Genomic DNA, 12,233 nt, shown 5'->3' with positions numbered 1-12,233 from the left:
GCCTGCCTCTCTGCCTACCTGTGATCTCTGTCCGTGAAAATAAATAAATAAAATCTTTTTAAAAAGATGGAGTATATTTAATGGTATATTATTCAGCCATTTAAAAAAGGAAATCCTGCCATCTGCAACAATATGGATGAACCCTGATGGCATTATGCTTTTCTATTCTTTTTAAAAAGAATAGAAAAGAAAATAAAGAAAAACTTGGTTTCACAGAAACAGAATGAAATGGTGGTTACCAAGGATTGGGCGAGGGGTAAACGGGAAGATGCAGGTCAAAGGACACAAACTTTGACTTATAAGATGAGTAAGTTCTGAGGATCTAATGTAGGGCACGGCATGGTTACTATAGTTAATTTGGATACTTATATTCTTGAAAGCTGCTGAAGGTAGGCCATAAGCATTCTCACCATAAATCCAAATAAACAAAATCCCAGAATTAACTGTTAGTTGATGAATGCCTTGCTAATCATTTCACAATGCATATATGTATAAAATCATCACATTTTATGCTTTAAATACATACAATCATATATGTCAATTAAAAAATTGGAGGGACAGGGGCGCCTGGGTGGCTCAGTGGGTTAAGCCACTGCCTTCGGCTCGGGTCATGGTCTTGGGGTCCTGGGATCGAGTCCCGCATCAGGCTCTCTGCTCGGCGGGGAGCCTGCTTCCCTCTCTCTCTCTGCCTGCCTCTCCATCTACTTGTGATTTCTCTCTGTCAAATAAATAAAAAATCTTTAAAAAAAAAAAAAATTGGAGGGACAGTCTTTAAGCAAATAATACAAATAATCAAATTGGCTTTGTTGACACTCTGTATTTAAAATGTTTTTCTACTGTTAGAAAATTTTTATACTACCTATATAGTTCAGGAGCCCAGAGATGAGAAATTGATACTGATACTAAAATTGATATTAAAGCCCAGAGATAAGAAATTGATATTAAATTCTAATTGATATTAGAAATATGCTGGAAACACAACTTCTAATATGTATAAAAATTAAAAGCAAATTCTTCTGGAGCACTGGTTCTCAACCATAACTGGGGAGAGGGTATTTTTTGTTTTCTCTCTTTCTTTCGTTTCTCCTTTAATGACCATGGAGCTTGAAAAACACTAATGTGTAAGTCTCATACTCACAGTATCTGAGTTACCTGGTCTGGGGTTCCAGCTGTCATTCTAACTTTTAAAGGCTCACCAGGTGATTCTAAGAGGCATGCAGCAAAGATTGAGAACCACTGCTGTGGCACGTATCTTTAGCACAGACCACACAGGATTCCCACCAAGCGTGACTTAAAAAACAAAGTTTACAACACCCAAAGGTACAGTTCACCATAAGCAAGGGTAGGCAGAAATAACAAAAAGCACAGTTAAATTCCCAAGAACACTAGGTAATAGAATTACTTGTTACAGACTACATAGCAATAACATTTAAAATAATTAAAGATTAAAAAGATCAAAAATATGAAAATGGAGAAAAATACAGACACTAAATATATATATTCAGTGACTTAAAAAAACAACTCAGTAAGTGGATTAAACAGCAAATTGTCAGACGTGTAGAGAAAAATGGAGAGCCAGAGGACTGATTTGGAAGAGGTGTCTGGAATGCAGCAGTGACAGATGAGCAGTAGGAATGACAGCTGAAAACTTAGAGTCATGTAAGAAGGTTCAAAATATACCTAATCGATATTCTAGAAGAAGAGAAATGAAAAAACAGAGGAGACAAATATTTCTAATATTTTAAGTGTTCAAATACTTCTGAGTATTTTCCAGAGTTAATGAAAAATAAGAATCACCAAATTTGGATTTCCGGCAGGAGAAAGAAAACTGAATCCACACCTAAACACATCATGTTAAAACTATAAAACATGAAAGGCAAGAATAAAAGAAAAGGCAACACTTACAGTGAAACGATGAGACTGACAACAGCCTTCTTGATAGCAAGCACTTAGAGGATTGTCAGAGCTCACTATATCCTCCCCATACTGAGTCCATGGCCATAATATTTTCTCTGAGCTTCCACATACTCTTGTCCTAACTGAAGGATGAGACTGGACTGAGCTCAGCTCAGCCCTATCAGTGATTTCGTTTGGAAGAAGTCTCTTCCATAAGAGGAGTTGGAAGCAATTAAGAAGCTAATTATCAAATTTCTTGATAAGCATGGTGCTCTTTGGAGATTTATTGGGGGTTGGTTATGCAAAGGAAGAAACAGAAGAACTACAGAATCCCACCCACTGTTTACTCCCATCCCGTCAAATGACAAGCGTAAGAGAAACTAGTCTTTCTGAATTGCTATGTCAAATACTTGTTTATGTTGACAATAGCCAAGCGTTGGCAAGAATGCAGAGTAACTGAAATGTTCATATGTTGCCCGTGGGTATATAAAATAATAACTACTTTGATAAAAAAGTTTGACAGTTTTTAGAAAGTTGAGACACATGTACCATACAACCCAGCAATTTCACTCTTAAGCATTTGTCCAAGAGGAATAGAAACCTACATCCACACAAAGACTTGGACAAGCATGTTCAGAGTACCTTTTTCATAAGAGCGCCGAACTAGAAACAACACAAATGTCCATCAACAGATGAATAGATAAATTATAGCGTATATATTCCATATATACAATGGAATATTACTCAGTATTAAAAAAGTAACAAGCTACTGATATACACAATCACATGGATGAACATTGAGCAACACGTGAAAGACGCCAAAATTCATCCTTTATGATTCCATGTATGTGAAACTTGGGGAAAAATAATATCTAATCTATAGTAACAGCAAAAAGATAATACTACCCTAGAGCCATGAAGGAAGGTGACTGATGGGGAAGGAAGGGACCCAGGGAAAATTTGGGGTTGATGGGAATGTTTTATATTTTTATTGCGATGGTGGTAACATGAGTATATCCATATGTCAAAACTCATATAACTGAACACACAATGGGTACATTTTATTATATAAATTTTACCTCAGTGAAGTTGGTTCAGCTCGGGTTGTGGTCCTGGGGTCCTGGGATCGATCCCCACGTCGGGCTCTCTGCTCGGTGTGGGCCTGCTTCACCCTCTCCGGCTGCCTGCTGCTCCCCCTGCTGGTGCTCTCTCTCTCTCGCAAATAAAGATCTAAAAATATTAAAAAAAAAAAATTTTTTTTAACTTTCTTTCCTCTGACAGAAACATTTTCACATTTTCAGCTGTTTCCCCACACTTACCTTCTCACCATGACACTTTTCCTAGCCTGCTTGACTTTCTTAACTTCAGTTCCTCACTTCTGAAATTTAATTTTTTCCATTTATCTTAAGACTAGGCCATAAATTTGAAATTATTTTCTTTTTGCTCAAAATGTAGGATGTGATGGAGCGATAATGGTATCAAGAAAAGAGTTTCAGGGGCACCTGGGTGGCTCAGTGGGTTAAAGCCTCTGCCTTCAGCTCAGGTCATGATCTCAGGGTCCTGGGATCGAGCCCCACATTGGGCTCTCTGCTCAGGGGGGAGCCTGCTTCCTCCTCTCTCTCTCTGCCTGCCTCTCTACCTACTTGTGATCTTTGTCTGTCAAATAAACAAATAAAAATCTTTAAAAAGAAAAAAAAAAAAGAAGAGTGTCAGAGGGCTCTGGGTTCAAATCCCAGCTCTACCAGTTACTAGCTATCTTATCTTAGCATTAGCCACTTTGAACCTTGGTTTTATTATTTGTAAAACGGAAATTGTAATAATACGCACCTCTTAGGGATGTCAGGCATGTAAACTTTTTGGCACAAAGGAGGCATTCAGTAAGTGTTCCTCTGTGTTCAACGAATGGTATTTTCATTCAAATTCTTTAGCATTTATATTATAAGATAGCCAGAGGAATTAAATAAAATTTAGTGCACTTAGTTAAGCAGAATCACTACCTAATAGTGACTTAAGTGAAATGGAATAAGTACACAAAAACAATGTCACTCAAAGCTGCCTATGAACCAGGGCCCACCCATAGACTGTCACAATGTCGACAAGGTAAGTACAGAAATCGAAAGTACTTAGAAACTTTTATAGAAATTTGATATGACCCTGTATGATTTACATCAGGAAAAGTGATTTAGAGTTTAAATCTTGCATGGGAGAAAGTTCTAGGATAATTGCTCAGATTAAGGAACTCGAGCCGGAATGCAAAACCACACACTATTTCCTTCATTGAGAAAACCTTACTAGGGAAAAAAGTCAGCCAAGCTAATCACTGTGCTTAGTGACACATTAAAAACTATGAATTACACAGGGGCGCCTGGGTGGCTTAGTCAGTTAAGCGGCTGCCTTCAGCTCGGGTCATGATCCCAGGGTCCTGGGATCGAGCCCTGCATCAGGATCCCTGCTCAGTGGAGAGCCTGCTTCTCCCACCCCTCTGCCTGCTTCTCCCCTACTTGTGCTCCCTATCTCTCTGACAAATAAATTTTTTATAAATCTTAAAAAAAAAAAAAAGATGAAATGAATCATTTAAAAAACACTACAAATTACATAAATGCTAATGCATTACATTTGAAATTATTCTGCTTATGTGATAATATGGAAGTTGATCACAAACAACAGCTTTACATACTGGCTTATGATGGTCACCTAGGGGAAAAGTTCTGTAGAGAATGTTGGAACTGCTGAATAAATGCTCAGAATTACTGCTGGGTAAGAAACCAGTTTGGGCCCAAGTTTTTAAAGAAAAAGTATATTAGACATTCAGATTTGCCTATTTGTCTGTAATCTTTGTTATGTTAATAACCTTAGTATTTCCAAACATGGAAAAAATTCAACATGTTTTTCAATAGCAGATGACTGAAAAGTCAAAATAAAGATGAGAAGTGTGGAAAAACAGAGTTTCCAGAGATGGTTATGTCATGTTTCATAATTTTAACAACTATTATCAATGCTATAGATAATAATTTTGATAGACAATCTATGTATAGGGAATTCGTGGAACCATAAACTAGTCCTTTCATCAAAAGATAACTTAAATTTAATACAACTACAGGATAAAATATTGGAAGTGGCTACTGATGAATTTTGAAAATATAGTATCACTTGCTTTATTTTTTAAAATTGTTAAAAATGAATACCTTGAGCTTGTGAAATTGCTTTAAAGCCTCTTCTTCTATTCCAATTAGCATACCTCTTACAACTGGCTTTCCCTATTCTAATGCTACCAAAATAAACACAGAATCAGTCTAGATATGATTATATCCTGCAAATAGTGTTGTCCATCAGTTGGACCTAGATTAGATGGAGTAACAAGCAAGAAGCAAGTTGATTGGTCACAATAAAAATTTTATAAGTCAATATACTGATGTTCACAAACGGCATATTTAGGACACTGAACATTGCTATATCCTTCAAAAGCTTTTTGTTTAATATAATTGTTGAATATAATAATAATAACAGTGATTCTCTACTCTAGTCATCTATACATAACACTTTAAATAAACAACACATATGGTTTTGGTAATTCTTTTTTTCTTTTTTTCTGTGTTATGTTTGTTCTGTTTATATTTACATAAAGACAGACATATAGACAAATGGGACAAAAATAACACAAACCCACACACATACGGTCAAATGATCTTTGGTAGTGCCAAGGTGTCAAGAATATGCAATGGGGAAAGGACAGCTCTTCAACAAATGGTGTTAGGAAAACTGGATATCCATATGCAAAAGAATGAAATTGGGGGGCACGTGGGTGGCTCAGTGGGTTAAGCCTCTGCCTTCGGCTCAGGTCATGATCTCAGGGTCCTGGGATCGAGCCCCACAGCAGGCTCTCTGCTCAGCGGGAAGCCTGCTTCTCCCTCTCTCTCTGCTGCTCTCTGCCTACTTGTGATTTCTCTGTCAAATAAACAAATAAAATCTTTTTAAAAAAAATGAAATTGGACCCTTACCCTACACCATGCACATACACCAGAAAAACCCCAAAATGGATTAAAGAGTTAAACATAAGACCTGGAACCATAAAACTCCTAGAAGAAAACACATGGGGAAATCTTTGTAACACTGGTTTGATCAATGATTTCTTGAATATGACATCAAAAGCATGAGCAACAAAAGCAAAAATAGACGGGTGTTCCATTTGCATTTATTGAAATGTGATTTAAAACTTTCATAACTTTTGATCTGTTTATGTCTTTTAATTATTTGTAAAATGAGCTTATGATGTCTATGTCTTTTTTGTTCATTTTTCTATAAAATCACTTCATTGAATTTTACAAAATGATCAGTGTACGATGGTTGGTAAACTGAAACTGGTCCTTCCCCACAGACAGTCTGAAACCTTTTTTAGAGCATCTGTACAGATTCTGGGAGTAAAGATGGTGGCTTCACCCCGCACTTTGCTCCAGTTTTAGGAGTTACCTAAAGTTTCCTAAATTTTAGGAGTTACCTCTCATTCTAAGCATTTGCTGGTATTTACCTGGGACATCGGAGGAAACCGACATGGAGGAATTCTGCAAATCTGTGAATTTAGCAAATGAACTGTGGTCCAACAGAAAGTTTCCTGCTGGTAAGACTGTGCTGCCACCCTGTGGCCTTTCCATTTATAATCCCAAGCAAGGACATCCATCCTTTGCTTTTTTTTTTTTTTTTTTTTTTTGTCTTCTTTTCCTCTCTAACCCTAACACTTATCTTGTCCCATTTGTCCTACCTAACTCTCAGTGAGCCCCATGAAATCTACTGAATTCTCTCCTCTCCTTCTTTTCTTCAGTGTAGGTAGCATCTTACTGCTACATAAAAGTGGGCATTATTATTCAGTGTCTACCAAACCACTATGAAAGCAGTGACTTATATAACAACTGGCTATATGCCTTCATATAAAAGTAAAAAAAAAAAAAAAAGAGGCAATAAAATATAAGTTATCCAAGTCACCTTAGAGGTAGCAACTAGCAACACACAAGCCTCCTTAGATACACCTCACATTGGGAAGCCAGAACACAGATTAGAAACAATTTTTAGAGTGTTAACCTGAATAAAGGTCTTTTAAATATATATATATCAGTATGAGAGAGTTTGGCCTTTGCAAAGCTTTTTCATTATAATCTCCTATTACTTTGCTACAGATAATATTCACTGTAACTCATCTGACTGAAGATGAAGGATGGCAAGGTAACAAAGGAAGACAGAGGAAAGGAGTCTGTTTGGGGAAATAGATGTTTCTTCAAAGTTCTCCCTTCCTGTACATATCAATTTAGCAGTAAGAATTGTGAGCAGAAACCCCATGATCAAAGTCCTTCGTTTCCTTGTGGCTAGACTCAATTTTATTTTATTTATTTATTTTTTAATAAAGTCTTTTTTTTTTTTAAGATTTTATTTATTTATTCGACAGACAGAGATCACAAGTAAACGGAGAGGCAGGCAGAGAGAGAGAGAGAGGGAGGGAAGCAGGCTCCCTGCTGAGCAGAGAGCCTGATGCGGGACTTGATACCATGACCCTGAGATCATGACCTGAGCCCAAGGCAGCGGCTTAACCCAATGACCCACCCAGGCACCCCTAAACTCAATTTTAAAAATCATTTTTGTGTGGGCACCTGGGTGACTCAACCAGTTGAGTATCTGCCTTGGCTCTCAGGTCATGATCTAAGGGTCCTGGGACGAGCCCTGCTCTGCTCATTTGGGGAGTCTGCTCTGTCTCCCTCTGCCCCTCCCCCTGCTCATGGGTTCACTACCCCCACATACAAACAAAATAAATAAAATTTTAAAAAATCATTTGTGCAACCTTAATGAAGCTTTGTGAAGCTGATCTTCCTTTGGAATTTTCCTACACCTAAGAGATGCAAAAAATGGTGGCTCATGCGAAACAATAAAACTGGATGTTTATCCCACACCATATAAAAAAACCAACACAAAATTAAAGACAAATGTAAATGGTGAAACTATAAAACTACTAAAAGAAAACATAGGAAAAGTGTTCTTGACATTGGTCTTGGTGATGAATTTTTTAATATGACATCAAAAGCAAAAATAAGGGTGCCTGGGTGGCTTAATCGGTTAAGCATCTGACTCTTGCTTTCAGCTCAGGTCCTGATCTCAGAGTCATGGGACTGAGCCCCAAGTCTCAGCGCCAGTCTGCTCAAGATTCTCTGCCTCTCCTTCTCCATTGGCCCTTCTCCCTGCTCTCTTGCTCGCTTGTTCTCTCTCCCTCTAAATAAGAAATTAATTTTCTTTAAAAAAGCAAAAATAGGGCGCCTGGGTGGCTCAGTGGGTTAGGCCGCTGCCTTCGGCTCAGGTCATGATCTCAGGGTCCTGGGATCGAGGCCCGCATCGGGCTCTCTGCTCAGCAGGAAGCCTGCTTCCTCCTCTCTCTCTGCCTGCCTCTCTGCCTGCTTGTGATTTCTCTCTGTCAAATAAATAAATAAAATATTTTAAAAAAAAATAATAAAAAAAATAAAAATAAAAAAAAATAAAAAAGCAAAAATAGGGGTGCTTGTGGCTCACTTGGTTAAGCATCTGCCTTCAGCTCAGGTCATTATCCCAGGGTCCTGGGATCCGGCCCCACAGAGGCTCCTTGCTCCCTGGGGAACCTGCTCCTCCCACTCCCTCTGCCCCTCCCCACACCTCACTTGCGCTCATTTCTTTCTCTCTCCCAGATAAATAAATAAAATCTTTTTTTAAAAAAATAAAATCTTTTTTAAAAATCAAAAATAGACAAGTAGGACTACATGATGCTAAAAAGCTTCTGCACATCTGAAGAAACTTAATCAACAAGGTATAAAGGCAACCTACAGATGGTGGGAGACACTTGCTAACAAATTTGCTAATATTTGCTAACCCCGATGAGGGACTAATATCCAAAATATATAAGGAATGTGTGTAATAGCAAAAAGAAACCAAATAATTTGACTTTTTAAAAGATTTTATTTATTTATTTGAAAGAAAGAGAGAATGAGAGGGGGAGAAGGTTGGGGGAGAAGCAGACTCCCTGTGGAGCTGGAAGCCTGATGTGGGACTCCAGGATCATGACCTGAGCCAAAGGCAGTCGCTTAACAAACTGAGCCACCCAGGTGCCCCAAACAATCTGATTTTAAATTTTTTTTTATTTATTTATTTATCAGAGAGAAAGAGGGGGAGAGAGCAAGCACAGGCAGACAGAATGGCAGGCAGAGGCAGAGGGAGAAGCAGGCTCCCTGCTGAGCAAGGAGCCCGATGTGGGACTCGATCCCAGGATGCTGGGATCATGACCTGAGCCGAAGGCAGCTGCTCAACCAACTGAGCCACCCAGGCGTCCCAACAATCTGATTTTAAAAATGCCAAAGGAGGGCGCCTGGGTGGCTCACACCCAAACCACCTCACACCTGTTTGGATGGCTATTATCAAAAACACAAAAGAAAACAAGGGTTGGTGATGACACAGAAAAGGGAGCTGTTAGTTGGAATATAAAATGATAGAGCCATGATGGAAAACAATATGGCAATTACTCAAGAAATTAAAAATAAAACTACCACGAGATCTGGCAATCCCATTTCTGGGTATTTATCCAAAAGAAATGGAATCAGTATCTCAAAGATATGATATCTGCACTCCCATGCTCACTGCAGTATTACTCACCATAGTCAAGGTACGGAAACAACCTAAATGTCCACAGACAGATGAATGAATAAAGAAGATGTGGTACACCCATAAAATGATATATTATTCACCCTTTAAAAAGAAATCCTAGTGGGGCGCCTGGGTGGCTCAGTGGATTAAGCCTCCACCTTCAGCTCAGGTCATAATCCCAGGGTCCTGGGATCAAGCCCCGCATCAGACTCGGCTCAGTGGATAGTCTGCTTCCTCCTCTCTCTCTCACTGCTTCTCTGCCTACCTGTAATCTCTGTCTGTCAAATAAATAAATAAAATCTAAAAAAAATAAAATAAAAAGAAATCCTAGCATCTGCCACAACATGGATGAACCTGAAGGATATTATGTTATGTGAAATAAGCCAGAAACAGAAAGACACATATTGCATAATGCCATTTTTATAGGTGGAATCTAAAATACACTCGTAGAAGCATAGAGTAAAATGTTGTCAGGGTTTGGGGCAAGGGAGAACTGGAGTAATGTTGGTCAATAGGTATAAAGTTTCAGCTTTGTAAGATGACTAAGTTCTGGAGATCTAATGCACAGCATGGCAACTACAGTTAACAATACAATATTGTTTACTTGAAATTTGCTAAGAGGGCAGATCTTACATGTTCTCATGCAAACCCCCCAAAAAGATAACTCTATGTGGTTATAGATATGTTAATTATCTTGATTGCTGTAACCATTTCACAGTGTATAAGCTTATCAAAAGATCAAGCTGTACACCCTAAATATACACAATTTTTATTTGTCAATTAAAACTCAATAGAGCTGTTTTTAAAACTGGTGGCTATGTGGGATTGCCTAAACCTGAAATTAACCTAAAATCCAATTGGTAAATATGTCAGTGGATAGAAACTCATTTTTAAGGGGATTTTTTTTTTTAAGATTTATTTATTTATTTGAGAGAGAGAATCTTGATCAGACACCATACTCAGCACAGAGCCTGACACAGGGCTCAGCCCAGAGTTCATGACCTGAGCATATGTCCAGAGTCGGATGCTTAACCAACTGAGCCACTCAGGCGCCCCTTCAGGGAACATTTTTAAATGGGATGTCATTTATTAATGTTAAATAAAGATGGAATCTTGATCTTAAATTTACAAGTTCATCGAGCTAGGAGATGCCAGGAAGACGGATGCAGGAAGGGAGCACAACGGAGGCATGCTCAGTGGCCACGGCGGCGAAGGGACCAATAGCGAGTTGTCCCGGAAGCAAGCATGAAAGAATATGTAACCGAAAAATAGTTAGGTGAGACCCTTAAAAGGCAAAGATCAACATAAAACATCTAAACCAGAAGGAGTCCCCTCAAGCCTCAAGGAGAAAGGACAGATGCTGTTGGGGAGACTGGGAGTTTGACTGAGAAACTAGCTAAGAGTGGTTAAGGCTGCTTGCAGGAAGCCTTCTAGGTGCTTCCATTGTCCCTGCTGCGCTATTTTCAGCACAGGAAATGTGTTGAAGAACTTTGGGGTGACACTGGGGAGGGTATGGGCTATGGTGAGGGCTGTGAAATGTGTAAGCTTCATGACCCACAGACCTGTACCCCTGGGACAAATAATACATTATATGTTAACAAAAATAATTTTTAAAAAAACTTTGAGGTGGTAACTAATGGAAATACACAGTAGTGATCATCACTTGTTCCTTCAAGTGGCCTGAGGAAGAGGAAAGAGGGAATAATTGGTAGTGAGCACAGTGAGTCATGACCATCGACATGTCCAGTGTCCTAGGAGAAGACGTAGGAGGCGGGGCAAGGGAACAGAACAGAGCAGGCCGAGTGGCTCTTCCGTTGGCTATGAACAAGGAGCCACCACGATCCAGGGGGCGGGTTTGCCTTAAACTGGAGGGAAACAGATACATACCAACTGCAAGAGTCTCCCAGGGAATCTGTAAGAAGAGAGAGACTGCTGGCCCAGATCTGGACACACTGAAGAGCTCTCCCTTCAGAGGCTGTGGACCTATTAGTAGTAAGTGCCTCCCTTTGGGGAGATCGAGTCTCTGCTCCCTCTCACCAAAACACAAACTTCCTAAGAAAGGGCCCTGGTGTATCTACATGCAACGGAACCAGTGAATTGTGTCCACACACCACCAGGCCCGGCACCTGATCTAGATCAGGACAAAGATGCTGAGGAGCAGGACCTCAGAGCTTGATTCTTACAGCCAGAGGGAGAAAACCCCCAAGATGTTCCCTGCAATCGTCAGCAAGTGTGCTTTCATGCAGACAGGAATATGCATTCATGTATATTTTCATCTTCGGAACAGGTGGTTTGAAATGCAAATAAAGTAATAAGTGTCAGAGCCGTATCCTAGCAGTAGCTACTTTGCAAACGTTACCATGGCACCGATTCAACACTGTTCTTAGAGGCAGCCACACCTCAGCAAGGTTTTTCTAACTTGGGACAGCAAAGTTCAAAGGAACTAACAGACACAAACTGCAAAAGAGTCCCGAACCGATTGGGGAGGTGAAGCTCGCCAGCACGACCAGCCTCCGGAGCCCCTCGAAACAGGGCATGGTACTGAAAGGAGGAAAAAAGGGAGCGGACCATCTTCTAGAACACCTGGAATGTTATCCAAGCCTGGAGACAAAATGATGGTAATTATAACTGCTAGCATTTGTTTTTAGCTGCTAACAGATTGTGCACAGATTGGGAAGGGCAAACTCCATTCT

The 12,233-nt window shown here is 39.5% G+C and overlaps 1 protein-coding gene across 2 annotated transcripts in view; it reads right to left on the bottom strand.

The window, feature by feature from the left end:
- The window catches only part of RGL1 (ral guanine nucleotide dissociation stimulator like 1), a 249,511-nt gene that overhangs the window by 220,148 nt on the left and 17,130 nt on the right, over nucleotides 1-12,233 (bottom strand). For both annotated transcript variants that reach the window (XM_059412756.1, XM_059412758.1), the window contains exon 2: nucleotides 2,976-3,126. The gene's annotated coding sequence lies outside the window, so the exon portion shown is untranslated. The remainder of the gene's footprint in view (nucleotides 1-2,975; nucleotides 3,127-12,233) is intronic.

The sequence above is a fragment of the Mustela nigripes genome, chromosome 10 (genome assembly GCF_022355385.1).
Source record: "Mustela nigripes isolate SB6536 chromosome 10, MUSNIG.SB6536, whole genome shotgun sequence".
NCBI classification, from domain to species: domain Eukaryota; kingdom Metazoa; phylum Chordata; class Mammalia; order Carnivora; family Mustelidae; genus Mustela; species Mustela nigripes.
This window is presented reverse-complemented; position numbering and strand designations above follow the sequence as displayed.